The 11,344-nt window shown below is 39.9% G+C and overlaps 1 long non-coding RNA gene across 1 annotated transcript; it reads right to left on the bottom strand.

Moving 5' to 3' along the window:
- Positions 1-7,825: 7,825 nt before the first annotated feature.
- Positions 7,826-10,929, bottom strand: LOC147486989 (uncharacterized). The gene is made up of 4 exons (XR_015201608.1): positions 10,379-10,929; positions 9,737-9,869; positions 9,334-9,496; positions 7,826-7,947 (listed from the first exon to the last, which is right to left on the bottom strand). It is a non-coding gene; the product is annotated as an uncharacterized LOC147486989 (long non-coding RNA).
- Between the last annotated feature and the right edge of the window lie 415 nt (positions 10,930-11,344).

Genomic DNA, 11,344 nt, shown 5'->3' on the forward strand with positions numbered 1-11,344 from the left:
ATAGAGAGTGAAAGAGGGAGAGAGAGAAGGAAAGTGGCGGATAGGGTAGGGATCGGGTCGGATATGGCTATATCCGAATCCGAATAGTTTCATAATATCCGAACCTGATTATATTCGAAATTTAATATCCAGACCCGACCCAAACCCAACCGAATCCGATCGGATAACACTAAAAATAAAAAATAAAAAAAACCCAAAAAATATATCCGAACCCGAACCTGACAGACCCGAATTCGAATCCGACCCAAATAAATAAACGGATATAAAAATCGACCCAAATCCGAACTATTCGGGGTCGGGTTGGGTCAGATTCAAATCAAACCCGACCCGATTCCCTGCCCTAGTGGCGGAGAGTGAAATAGGGAGAGAGAGAGAGAAAAGGTGAGAGATTGAGGACAGAGACATAAACCTACCAAACTGTATTTTGGGCCACGTACCCCTTACGTGGAAATAAAACTTGATCATTACTTTTGATCATTATTTGCATGTCAATATATCATGTGCACTGAAAAAAGTTGTTTTTAATTATGGAAATAAAACTTATTTACAGTTGACTACACACCTAGCTATTCGCTTTTAAAGAATCATGTTCAGAAGTTCAGAAAATGAGCAAAAAAAAAAAAAAAAAAAGGATATCCATTTCTCGTGGTCGGGTATTGGCCTTGTTGGGGATTACACCAATACCAATCGGTTCCCCACTTCCCCGGATAACTTGTATATGAACTCAATTCAACTCCTGACAAAATCTAAATATCAACTACAACCTATACTTAACATGCCCAACTCGCTAAAACAACTATCAACAACAAATAATAATGTAAAGCGGTAAAAGCAAACCACAACACAAAGATTTACCGTGGTTTGACCAATGATGCCTACTTCCACAAGAGCCGTTCTTAATAAAATGGGAAGGAAGATTACAATCTCTCTTTCAGTCTCTCACCTTTACTAGATCACTCTTATCTCTTTACGGGTTGTCTCTCCTCAGAAAGGTTCTCTCTTTGTTTTAGTGCGATTCCAATCCTTCCGACTTGTTTTGGTTACATTAGTCTTAGGTTTTCCAAAACCTTGATTTTGGTTTTTATCTCCAAAAACCAAATTCAAGGATCTTGTAGCAAGCCCACGAAAAATAGACTGGCCTTGGTAGCGCTACACTCTGGTCGAAGACTGGAAGCCGGCGGCTCCACTTTTGAGCCGGTTAAGCCTATGTTCTTGGAACTCGACGGTCAGCGCCTATCTGGCCTGCTGGATCTCGACTTATCGCGATGCGAATTAAACTTGTTTCTCTCCAGCTCCAGTTTCTCTCCTCATGTGAGGGATAACTCCAACAATCTCCCCCTCCCGAACAGTGAGGGGGGATACCTCCATGCAATTGCCAAATCAACAGGAGGAGTGTGCTGCCATTCCGGCAATAGCACAACAAACATCAAACTTACCTTTCGGTAAGACTTTGGTCATCATATCCGACCCGTTCTTGTCGGTATGGATCTTCTCGATACCGCAAATGCTTGTCTTCGAAGTACCTAAATCGATGATAACGCACGTGTATGTGCTTGGATCTAGAATAAAACTTCGGATTCTTGCTCAAGTGGATGGCGCACGGTATCACATAGAACTACAAACTGTTTCTTTTTTAGCCCTAGTTCGTCGAAGAACCTCTTCATCCATAGCAACTCTTTGCAACACTTCGGCTGCAATGTACTTTCGACTTCGTAGTGGAGAGGGCAATACACTTTTACAACTTTGATTGCCAAGAAACTGCTCCCCACGCAAAAGTAACGGATAACCGGAGGTGGACTTCATCGAAGTCAACATCACCGCCATATGCATCGGTGTAGCCTTCAAGTAAGGGCTTACTTCCACCAAAGCACAAACATGATTTGGAAGTGCCTTTGAGATATCTCAATATCCACTTAACACCTTCCCAATGCTCTTTACCCTGATTTGACAAAATCTGCTTACCACCCTAAACGGCGAAAGCAATGTCCGGTCTAGTACACACCATGGCATACATCAAATCGCCCTACCGGGATGCATAAGGAATCTTTTCCATCGACTCTGCTCATGCTCACCCTTAGGACACATCTCTTTTGGTCATGCGGGCCACCAAGGCGGACCGGCCGGCCCGGCTGATCCATGTTGAATCTCTTCAACACCTTCTCAATGTAGCTTTCTTGAAAGCCACAACTTTCCACTCTTTCGTCACGGTGATCCGCGATCCCAAGTATCTGCTTTGTTTGACCCAAATCCTTCATCTCAAAGGACTTACTCAAGTCTTTCTTCAGCTTGGATATCTTGTTGATGTTTGGGCCAACTATCAACATATCATCCACATACAAAGAATAGCACAATGAAATCTCCATCCGGAAATCTCCGAACAAACGCGACAATGATCGGAAGCGGACTTCTTGTATCCTTGCTTCACCATAAAGGAGTCAAACTTTATGTACCCACTTGTCTCGGTGCTTGCTTTCAACCCATACAAGCTCTTTATCGGCTTGCATACTAGGTGCTCCTTGCCTTTGACCTCAAACCCCTCGGCTGGTCCATGTAGACATCTTCTTCAAGGTCTCCATGAAGAAAAGCTGTCTTAACATCTAGCCGCTCAACCTCTAGGTTCATACTTTGCGGCCATACCCATACCACCCTGATAGAAGTCATCTTCACTACGGGAGAGAAAATCTCATCAAAGTCAATTCCTTTCCTTTGACCGAATCCCTTCCGCAACAAGGCGAGCTTTGTGCCTTGGGTGAGGATTGTTCTCCTCATGCTTGACTTTGTATATCCACTTATTCTTGAGAACTTTTCTCCCGTGGGTTTCTCGACTAACTTCGTAAAGTGTGATTCTTATGCAAAGAATCCATCTCGTCATCATGGCCTTCAACCACTTTTCTTTGTCTGTACCTTCAAGTGCCTCTTGATAGTACATAGGTTCTCCACCATCCGATAGTAGCATGTACGTACGTATGTGGTGGATACCTGGTTGAAGCTATTCTCCCTCTGTCAGACCTCCTTGCCCCATCTACCGGTGCCTCAGGAGGATACACTTTTGCTTGCTCTGGTGGTGGTTCATGCATCTCATCTGCATCTTCTATACCAATAGGTTCTATCCCATCATGAGCAATAGGATTCTCATCATGAGCTTCAAACTCATGGTTCTCTGCATTCTCAATGCCTTCTCGCGTTCCCACGGGAACTTCGGTTCTTCAACAAGATCATTGGTGAAAGCCCTTCTCACCCCCCTCAAAGTCTGCTATGGTTTGGTCTTCTAAGAACACAACATCTCGACTTCGGATTACCTTCTTGTTAATCGGATCATAGAGTTTGTAACCAAACTTTTCATCTCCATAATCCAGAAAAATGCCTTTGCTTGGCTTTGTCATCAAGCGGATCTCTCATCCTTCTAATATGCACAAATGCCCTGCACCCAAATACCCTCAAGTATCCATAATCAACATCTCACCGACCATACTCTCTGGGATAATCACTATTCCGGAGGCTTTCTTTGGTGACAGTTGATCACATGCACGCTTATGCGCATTGCTTCTACCCAATAGCTTAGAGTGAGATAGCATGCATCTCATCCTCTCTACAATGGTGCGATTCATTCTCTCTGCTATTCCATTCTGTTGCGGTGTCTTGGGAACGGTGCGCTCATGGCGAATCCCATGACTCGGCAATACTCTTCAAATGGCCCAATGTACTCACCCCATTATCCGGAAAAATACACTTAACAACTTCGGTCTCTCTTTCCACCTTTGTGGAATTTCTCAAACACGCAAGTACTTCATCATCTTGGTCTTCGGACTATAGGCCCATATCTTTCTTGGACGATCATCAATGAATGTCAAGAAGTACAAAACTCCACATCATAGGACCACATAAGTCTCATTATTGCACTAGCTTCGAGGGCGATGTCGCTTTACGTGAGGCGGGAATCTTTGGAAAGACACCACGTGTTGCTTTCCTACCAAACAATGAGTACCGTATTTAAATGTGTACCTTTAATGTCCGGCACGGCCTTTTGCTTAGCAAGAACTTCCATCCCTTTTATGCCCGGTATGACCGCAGTCCTCTGTACCCGCGATTCGGATAAACTTCTTTTACGCGTGCATTCGCTTTACACAAACTAGCCTTGTTTTGTAAAGAGAGCAAGTTTTCTTTCCTCTTCGGCTGCTACAATGGAACCTCCGGTCCGTTTCCATACCCCTGTTACCAAACGAGTTTACAAAGCCATCATCATCTAATTTCCCCGAAATTAAATTAGGCTTAGCCGTATGTCGGGGACATGTCTTACATCCTTGAGTGTCAGGTGTAGCCGACATTGGTTTCTACATGAACATCTCCATGCCTATAATCTTGAGACTCCATTGTACCCATCCTTACTTCACCATATTCACCACACGGTAGGTAGTGAAGAATCCCCTCGTCTTGATTAATGGCGTGATAGGATGCTCCCCTGTATCTATCACCCACTCTCAGTATCGACATGAGGTACTAAGACAAGACACACCACCATTCCGACACAATTCCCACTAGGTCGCCGACTAGTGCGGTAGTATCTCTCGCTGTGTTTCCGTTCCTCGCACCATGTCTTCATGTACGGTTATTCTTCTCATCCCTCTTCAGATTGTTACGACTCATATCCGAAGTGGCCTTTGGTGGCCGCAATAGTAACATTGTCTCTGCGCTTTAGAGTTCTAGCTTCACCCCTAGATTTATACGTCATCACCTCTAGAGCGAGATGGTTTTACGCTTCGACCTCTCCCCGTTTCTCGTGAAAAGGACCTCTCGAGTTAGAAAGAGCTGCTTCTTGCACTCCTTCTAGTCTCCTCATTCAACAAAGACGCGTGGTAGCCATCTCCATGGTAACAATTCCATCCTTGGCTGCTCCATGTAGAAACCGCTAATGTCTCCCAACTTTTCGGGTAGAGCCTAATAGAAACAAAGCCTCAACTTAGTCTCCCAAATTGATCTTCATCAAATGCATCGATTGATGATATTCTCAGTACTTCATTAAGATGCTTCGGACATTGAAGAACCTTCTTGGTACCGCCGTTCCGCAAACTTCTTAACGACTAGCACTTTGTTTCCACCGACTTCCTCTCATAAAGGTCTTGAGTTTCTTCCATAGGCGGAAGGTTGTCTCTCTTGGGCCACATGGTGAAAGACAATCGCCGTCTATCCATTGTCGAATGTACCCAATAAGCACTTTCGTCAAGCTTTTCCACTTTCGAGCCTCATCGGTCTTTTACGGTTTTACTCCCTCATTCTCAATGGGAAGTGCCAAGTCCTTTGCGATATAGCAAGTCTTCCATCTTGGCTTTCCGGATGGTGTAGTTCTTCCTATTCGGACTCATCATCACAGTGTTCACGGAATGGTCCATCTCTACAAGTTATTTAACCTCAAATCTTCTCTCGGGAATTTAAAATCAAACACCTTCCGACCAAGATTCGGATAACACCCTGGCTATTCTAACCAAGGCTCGATACCACTTGTTGGGGATTACACCAATACCAATCGGTTCCCCACTACAATAACTTGTATATGAACTCAATTCAACTCCGGACAAAATCTAAATATCAACTACAACCTATACTAACATGCCCAACTCGCTAAACAACTATCACTACAAGAAAACAGACTATTAGCCACGGTCCAAAACCGTGGGAAAAGCCCTTTTCCCACGGTTTTGGACCGTCGCAGGACCGTGGGCTTTTTGTGCGTCGGAAATGATCTACCCACAGCCATGACCGTGGAAAAAGGTCAGTTTTTCCTACAGTTTTAGACCGTGGGAAAAGGTTACTTTTTCCTACAGTTTTAGACCGTGGGAAATAACATTTTGGCGACAGTTCTAGACCGTGGCAAAGTTCTTTTTCTTTAAAAAAAAATAATGATAATTTAATTCTTGGGTCAGTTCACCGCAATCAATGAAAACGTGCCAATCACCTAACAAAACTCCCATAACAATCCTACACCACAAAATCACCATTTCCATTCATCCTAAAAAATAGAATTCCATTGACTAAATCATACAATCAAAACCTAACTAATGCTAAAAATATTTACGACTAAACCGTATTTTTGTTCTCATTCTTCATGAAATGAAAGACAAATAATGTAAACAAGAAAGAATTCTTGAAGAATTAGTAGACAACCCTTGGGCAAAAGTGCTTTCTTTGTTCTTACGCCCATTCTTCATGCCATCGTAAACTCATGTGAACTTCTCCAAGTGCTACAATGTCGATCCTAAAATCTGTCATAGTTCAACACTAAAGTATAAGAACTTAATTAGTACGCCAAATACAAACACATAGATGTCTTGACTATGCCAAATCATCATAATATCCAAGATACCAAGAAAATAACGTGAACTAATATGGGAACGTTATTAAAATCGATAAGAATAACTTTAGTTACAAGACATGAATAAAAATCTAATGTAACTAATATCCAACCCAACTCAGTAGGTATTTGAAGCATTAATAAAAATAAACTGAAATAGAAAACTGGGCTTACTATACATGGCTAGCAGCATCTAGTGCATGGCTGCTACATAGCTATGTAAGGCTGAACAAGTTCAACAACCCTTAATGTATTGCTAAAGCTATTCCCAACAACTTGTTGCAAGGAAAAAGTGTTACTAAAACTAACATTTACAAAGTATGAAATTAAATCTAAGACAGCACTCACCCTATTTGAGATCAAAATGATTTCTAAATGTGCTACGCTAGTGTTGTGGAAGCCTTGTAAGTAGCAGTAAGTAATAAAGGGCTCTATGCCTACCAAAGTAAAGTATGCAAATTGTGGTGGAAGTAAAACAAGGCACGTAAGCAACTCAAAATGCGCTGGTAGGTTGGGAGCACATATGACTACATGAAAAACTCAATAAATGGTTGACAAAATCCAAGCACAAAGTACAAGATCTTTCTCAGAATCCAAGCATGGATGGTTACACTTCTAGTAGATGGAATGCCATCCCAATTCTCATATATGTAGAGAGCGGAAGAGAAATTAGAAAGATACAAACGGGAAAAAACACACACACACACACAATCAAAATACTTACCATAAGACTTACCAAAGAAAAAACAAAACCCCACACTAAGGTTTTGATTCTCAAGGCAGTTGTACACTTGTACCAGCAGGCAAATTATGCATCGATTACATTGAGAAACTAACAAGGGAGGGGATAAAGTGTCTATGGAAAATTAAAATGGTAAGGGTACCCTTTGTCAAGTCAGTCCCTTGCATGAAAGGCAAGGCCCATCATTTTTTTACGTAAGAGAATAGAACATGAATATATGACTGATTAAAAAGAACTTCTACATGTAATGAAAGGAAATAAACTATGAGAAATCAATTGTTTATGGAAATATATATATGTTCACTGCCAACTACAAGTAATTCAGTAAATAAAGGTAAATATCATGCATAATTAATGAAAACAAACTACTAAAGTTTCAAATGTCTAACCTGCACATTAATCGGATGAGGTCGACAATTCGTATTAGTCCACCTTTGTCTAACCTTCACTATATGTTCTAGAAGCTATGACCATGCTATGATAGAAGCTTATAACTACTTCACCAGCAAGGGCATACTAAGGTACATATTTTAACAGGATAATCTGTGAATATGCCAAAGAAAGTTTGAGATACATATTTTCACTCTCACCTTTGGAGATAATTGGTGGCCAGGCCGACATCGTTATCCTGTACAATCAAGTTTTTAAAGTGTTAAACAGGAAATTGAATGTTGAAATTATACTAAAGTAAGGATAAGAAAGAGAGAAAAGAAAATGCAATTACGTAGAACACCATACCATGGTTGGCTTATGTGAGACTTCTATAGAATTGAAATGAGAATGAGTTGGTTGATTCTCCTGAATTGATGGACTCCAAGCGTTCCTTCCCATCATTGTAGAAGATCCTCTGGTGTCAAGACTAGAAGGAGATTGATGTCAGAGATTTAAAACTTAATTTGGTTTACATGTTCATCAGATCTGCTAGTTAGATTACCTAGGTAAAAGCAGTACTAGTTACAACTTTCAGGGCCATCTTGAAAAATTTAAACTGAAGGAAGATTAATATATAAATTATAAAAGCTCAATAGCTAGGTTGTAGAAAGTATAGGTGAGAATTGTTGGATACTTTATTGCAAGATTGGCCAGTAAATTAAGGAAAAAGTTGGATGAAACTGGCATACATTGAACAGGAGAAGTCAAATAATCAACAGAAATAGCCAAGGACTTGTCCCAGAATAAGGCATTTAACTGATCAACACTTTTTCTAACGGCTATTTGAAGCCTTAAATCAACATTGTAAGTGCTTATATTGAGACTGAGGTTATCTAAAAATCGCATTGAAAAGGCCTCCATAAGGGTTCAACATAATTTACACAGTTGGGAATCAAAAGAGTAGCAATTTAGTTCAATCATCTAACTATCAAAATTGTTCAATCTTGGTAAGCTGAGAGGTAATTTATGGAACATTCTATTATTCTTCAAATTGTTGTGTTCGATCTGTTGGAAGTTTCATATCAATTAGATGCCTTTTGAAAGGCTTTAAGGAGATGTAGTTCTTGGATACTGCCAGATAATTACTGTACATTATCCAAGTACATGCATGCATCAGCATTGTAATAAGTAGTGCATTTGGATTTTAGACTCGAGACCTACGGAACCAACATTACAATTCACAACAGCATTGTCAGAAATACTAATTGATATATATTAATTATTCTACAGAAAGCTCATTATTCACTTCGATGACAATGGATTTATTTATAAATTGTTAGTAGACTTAAGAGTTAAGATTATATAGGCAATTAGGCTGTAATTGACAAAGATGTAGCCAAAGACTTTTTACTCTTAGCATCACCTAAAAGCCTAAAAGTATGAACTTTAAGTTCAAGTTCAATGGACTTTGTTGCCGAAATTAATGAAGACTTGGAGATAGGCATGGCTTTAGGATGGTATAGTTTTCTTCTTTAGTCTTGTCTATTCTACATTACTACTGCATTGTACTTACAAAGCTCCAACTAAGCTATTGACAATTTGACACTAACTACATTTAAATACTAAAAAGGACAATACACTAAAACAACTGGTCATGATGCACATTCTCAATTACACAGATTAACACAAACTTTTGACAGAATGAATAATCAAGATGGTAGTTAAAGTCCCAAACAAAGTTCTAATGAAAGATGAAATTGGGTGATAGGAATGACATTTTCCTAATGCAAATCATAATGTAATTAAGGTGGTAGAAGCTGAAACTTATGAAGGGAACACTGAGAAACATTAAGGTGGCAAAAGTTGTACTCACCTAGCAGATATTGGTAATGGTGGTCCTTCTGGTAGGGGTGGTGGTGGTGGGTTGAGAGAACGAGAGAGATTGATTTCAGATTTGTCACAAGATAGTCCACCAGCTTCCACTTCAACAATCCCTGTCATCTGATTTAATCCCATATCTGTCTGCCCTTGACCAGCTGCAACGTTCAAAACAACATAGAAGCATTGCTTGTGCTTTGTCAGACACATTCAAACAAATAAATGAAATAATTCGTTTAGACAGAAATGATGACTCCATGCTCATCCATTTTTGTACTTGGTACCAGTAGGATCAATTGATTGAAACTATGTTCCACCTTTTAGATCTCACAATAATTTTATTTAACAAGAAACTTATGATAAAAAGGGGTTCATGATGAAGGGTAAAATCAAAATACCTGCTCCTTTGTCAGTGAGTTAGTATCACATCTCTTTTTGAAAAATTGCTTGTGGTAGATCAGTAAGAGTTGCACTCCACCTATATAGGTTCTCTAATGCAGACAAGGAACTCAAGTAACCACTAGCATTAACCTGAGTTCACATAACAAATAGCAATGATGTAATACAGGTAACAAAGTATTCTTATATTTCTTTTCCTTAATTTGACATATATGGCATTAAAGTTAGCTCACTACGTAAACAACAACCAAATAAATTAGTTTGCTTCTGGAATTATAGAATGGGCTTGACTCGAGGGAAACACAATGTTCATGGCAAACTTCTGTAACATTTAGTGCAAAACCTTCCTGCCGGTTAGTCCTATGAATAGCTCAACCAACTTCTTCATGATTTCCAAGGGCAGTAGACATTTACTAACAAATGACTCTATTTTCAAACAAAAAAATATATAAATGACCACAAACTGATGGAAAGATTGACAAAGCCAACATTTTTAAAACCCAATTTGATAAAACCGATCCATAAAGGTGAAATTGGGCACTCACTTACCACTCTAAAGCCCTAATGCACAAAATTTCAAAACATTCACACACTACTACTGAAATTATCAAAATCAATAGGGAAAATGAGCAACAAAGTACCTCTATCGCTGTTAATAGCATCAAAATTCTATCTTTAAACAAGCTTCCAGCAAGAACACGATGACTCAATTTCGAGCATATCTTGTAAATCCAAAACGCCAAAAAATAACACTAAATAAAAAAAAATGTCGTAAATAAGAGGAAACCCTAGTTTGGAGAAAGAGAGAAGAAATTTTTCGTTGGTGTTGCACAAGGTTGAAGGACAACGATGAGAACCCTGGAAGACTTCAAGAGACTATTCATTGTTTGTGAGTTTGTGTTTTTTTTTTTTTCAATTTTTGAACTATTATTGAATGGATCTGTTCCTACGGCTTGCAGTGGTGTAAAGTAACTTTAAGCCGTGGGCAGCCTTTCACACATGAATCCAACGGCTAAAACTGTCCAAGCAGCTACGGCCTAACTTGTGGCATAACCGTAGGTAAAGGGTTGCGGGTTAATGCCACAGACAACAATGAATAAGCTAGGGTGGAAAACCGTGGGAAAACATGCAACAGATTGTGTCCGTGGCTAAAAATTCCGGGAGTCCGTGGCTAATAGTCTGTTTTCTTGTAGTGTATCAACAACAAATAATAATGTAAAGCAGTAAAAGCAAACCACAACACAAAGATTTACCGTGGTTCGGCCAATGATGCCTACTTCCACAAGAGCCAGTTCTTAATAAAATGGGAAGGAAGATTACAATCTCTCCTTTCAGTCTCTCACCTTACTAGATCACTCTTATCTCTTTACAGGGTTGTCTCTCTGTAAAGGTTCTCTCTTTGTTTTAGTCTGGATTCCAATCCTTCTGACTTGTTTTGGTTCTGTTAGTCTTAGGTTTTCCAAAACCTTGATTTTGGTTTTTTATCTCCAAAAAACCAAATTCGCGGATACTGTAGCAAGCCCACGAAAAAAATAGACTGGCCTCCTCTATCACTCTGGCGAAGTCGCTACCAAGACTGGAAAGGCTGGCGGTCAGCCTATATTCTT

The sequence above is a fragment of the Coptis chinensis genome, chromosome 7 (assembly GCF_015680905.1).
Source record: "Coptis chinensis isolate HL-2020 chromosome 7, ASM1568090v1, whole genome shotgun sequence".
NCBI lineage: Eukaryota > Viridiplantae > Streptophyta > Magnoliopsida > Ranunculales > Ranunculaceae > Coptis > Coptis chinensis.